Source organism: Carcharhinus amblyrhynchos, chromosome 9 (genome assembly GCF_965287045.1).
Source record: "Carcharhinus amblyrhynchos chromosome 9, sCarAmb.v2.hapA, whole genome shotgun sequence".
Classification (NCBI taxonomy): domain Eukaryota; kingdom Metazoa; phylum Chordata; class Chondrichthyes; order Carcharhiniformes; family Carcharhinidae; genus Carcharhinus; species Carcharhinus amblyrhynchos.
The window spans coordinates 22,975,805-22,979,449 of NC_137332.1; the positions used below are offsets into that span (position 1 = coordinate 22,975,805).

The 3,645-nt window shown below is 42.0% G+C and overlaps 1 non-coding gene across 1 annotated transcript; it reads left to right on the forward strand.

Moving 5' to 3' along the window:
• The first annotated feature begins 1,948 nt into the window (after positions 1 to 1,948).
• On the forward strand, positions 1,949 to 2,021 carry trnak-uuu (transfer RNA lysine (anticodon UUU)). Its single transcript has one exon. It is a non-coding gene; the product is annotated as a tRNA-Lys (tRNA).
• The last annotated feature ends 1,624 nt before the right edge of the window (positions 2,022 to 3,645 follow it).

The window sequence follows — 3,645 nt, forward strand, 5'->3', positions numbered from 1 at the left end:
GCGCAGGATATTATGGCTTCACTTGTCCCATGGCCATAAATTCCTGCCCAAGGTCAAAGGACCTTGCCATGTTCCACCCTTCACCCACTCCGACCTACATGACGGGTGGGGCAGTAAAATTCTGGCATGAGTGTTCGGGGGAATAGTGGGTTAAATGCGTGGGCTTATGGGAATGGGTCCTGGGTAGGATTGTTGTCGATGCAAGCTCGATGGGCTGAATAGCCTTCTTGTGCACTGTAGGGAATCTATGATAAGAAGCATGTTTGGAAACCACTAAATCCCAAATCTTTTCCAATTCATTTCCATAAGGTGCTGTTTAGTAGAGTTGCATTTAAATGTAGATTTTCTTGACATTAAAGCCCTAATGTGGAGATTAAGAAGTTTTTATAAACTAATTTAACACCGCAGATCTCAATAGATAAATGTTATCACAATACTTTCAGCTGCCTTTGTACCTTTGATTTATTCCAGCCTTTTATCATCATTTGAAATGCAAAAAGCTGCGGTTCTCCTCCAGCGCATATTCCTCATGACTGCACAGTATAATTGGCTACTTGTGTGAAAAAAACGACTTTAGCTATAACAAAATCCCAACACTCGGTATGTGTGTTTTCTATGGGTGCAGGCTGCCAAAATGATGTTTTCATATTTGCAATTGTAAAGCTTGCAATTAGAGACCAGTTTGCCCAATATAATTTAGTGACAAGTCATAATATGTCTAATATTGAAGATTGAGGATTGGTATTTTTCTTTATTTTGTTATTACATCTCAACAAAACTTCGAAATAAGAAATCCGGGATGGGTCAGAAGGACGTGAAATCACCAATGCACCACAATGCTTGCAATGAAAATACTCCAACTTATTTATTATTGGGCAGCACAGTGGCACAGTGGTTAGCACTGCTGCTTCATAGTACCAGGCACTCAGGTTCAATTCCGGCCTTGGGTTGCTCTCCACTGTGTGGAGTTTGCACATTCTCCCCATGCCTACGTGGTTTTTTTGGGGGGGGTTCTCCGGTTTCTTCCCACCGTCCAAAGGTGTGCAGGTTAGGTTGAATAGCCGTGCTAAATTGTCCCTTAGTGTAGGGAGATTAGCAGGGTAAATATGTGGGATTATGAGGATACAGCCTAGGTGGTGTTCTTATTGGTGCAGTCTTCATGGACCGAATAGCCTCTTTCTACACTGTAGGGATTGTATGGTTCTAAATCTAAGTTCCACGCTCATTGCTGTGTGCCTATTAGACAGCAGGCCAGTAACCTAACCGATTTTCAGATGGGAAGTTAATTCAAGGACCTGTCTGTCCTTTCAAGTGCATGTAAAGGGTCCCCTGACATTAACTGAAAGAACTAGGATGTTCCCCCGGCTTATATTTAACCTTGAACCAACATCACTAAAGTAAATTTATTGCATTACTATTTGTGGGGGTTTACTGTCAGTACATTGCTTACAACACTAACTACGATTTACTGGGTGCTTTGTAAAACGCTCTGGGGCAACCTGAGGTTAGAAGAAGTGCTGCATAAATCCAAGTTCTTCCCATCTTTCAAACCATCACCTGCTGGTTGATTGGATATTTGGGAGTATCTGCAGATTTGCCCTTCATCCCTGTGGGGGAGCAGGATCAAGGTGGGATCAAACATTCACCATGTCGGAATCGACACCATCGAGGATTAAGATGGTGGATTAACGAAACATGGACACTGCAGGAGGCTGCATTTTCAAATAGTTGTACTTTTAAACCCCAAATCAAAATAAATTGTTAAAATAATTTCTTCAGAGAGACTCAATCAAACTGCTGTTTTGTATTCTCACTTTGTATTTGCAAGGATCGGTCCTGGCATTGTGCCTTGTATTCGGAATAAAATACATATATTCATACATTCACGATATTAAATAAATGACATCCATTTTTGGAGTGAGCACCACTTTGCATTTTACATACATGGGCCCGGGTAGCTCAGTTGGCAGAGCATTAAACTTTTAATCTGAGAGTCCAGGGTTAAAGTCCCTGTCCGGGTGTTGCTTTTTATGCTGACCACATGGCCAAATGGATAAGACCCCTGATTACAGGTTTGAGCACTGTCATGGTAGCTTTATAAAGAATTCTGGTAGAACTTCCTGAAAAGCGAGATATCCTTCTCATTTGATTTGATTTATTATCATCGTGTGTATTCGCATACAGTGAAAAGTGTTGTTTCTTGCATGCTATACAGACAAAGCATACCATCCATAAAACATGCTGTTCTTGTGCTGGTTGGTATGTGAACTCAGACTTTTGTATCTTTTTCCCGACAGAAGAAGGTAGAAGAGAGTATGCCGGAGTACATGGGGTCCTTAATTATGCTGGCTGCTTTGCCGAGGCAGTGGGAAGTGCAGACAGAGTGGGAGACTGGTTTGCGTGATGGACGAGGCTACACTCACGATCTTTTGCTGTTTCTTGTGGTCTTGGGCAGAGCAGGAGCTACACCAAGCTGTGATACAACCAGGAAGAATGCTTTCTATGGTGTGTCTGTAAAAGTTGGTGAGAATCATAGCTGACGTGCCAAATTTCCTCATCAGCTGAAAGTTCTGCCTTTGCTTCCAGACATTTAACTCAGTTGGCTGGATAGCTGGGTTGATGATGACAACAGTGTGTGTTCAATTCCTGTACCGGCTAAGGTTATCCATGAAGACCCCGCCTTCTCAATCTTGTACCTCGCCTGAGGTGTGGTGATCCTCAGGTTAAATCATCACCAGTCAGTGCAAGTGCATTCCAGAAGAGGACTGGGCAGCAGTATTGTAAGGAAATGTAAGGGCCGTTTGCTCAGACAGGGTAATGTTAATCATACACAGTCTCCTATTGGACCCCCTCGGATACCCCTTGTAACCCCAACCCCATCTTGCTCACAGCCACTCTGGCCTTTGCTAACACAAAGAACCAGATTCTCCCTTGCCTCTCACAATCACTATATTCCCCCAGTAGCTGCCATGAACTGATATTTTGCATCAGTGTTAGCTACTGAGGATACAAGTGATATCCCAGAAGTAGCTGTAAACCAGGAAGTAGAAAGGAGGGATTAACTGAAGCAAATTACCATCACCAGGGAAGTGGGAAGTCGTTGGAATTGTGGGTTTACAAATCATCAAGTCCTGATGAAATTCATCCTGGGGACTTAAACGAGTAAGATGGTTGTGAATTGGTTTTAGTTTTATGAAATTCCCTAGATTCAGGGAAGGTTCCCACCAAATTGGAAAAAAACAAATGTAACTCCTTTGTTCAAAAAAGGAGGGCGACAGAAAGCAAGAATCTATTGGGCAGTTAGCTTAACATCCGTCACAAGGAAATTGCTAGAACCTGTTGCTCAAACTAGTGTGTTTTAACTTCTGTAGCAAATAAAGACACAAAGTTGACTTTAAATACTTAAACACAATTTCCTTTATTCTGTAGCTAGTTAAACAACAGTAAATACTTGCAACCCATAAACCAAATACTCATTATCTGTTACTTAACTTAACTTAAAGTTGATTTCTGCTTGCAAATAAAACCTAGCCAGGATTTTGTTGTCACATGGAATCTATCCTTTGTCCTCTTCTCTTTCCAGATGTTACCTCTGCTTGTGAGCTTGGCTCCAAGTTCTTCACACTGCCTTTCTGAACAAGCTCT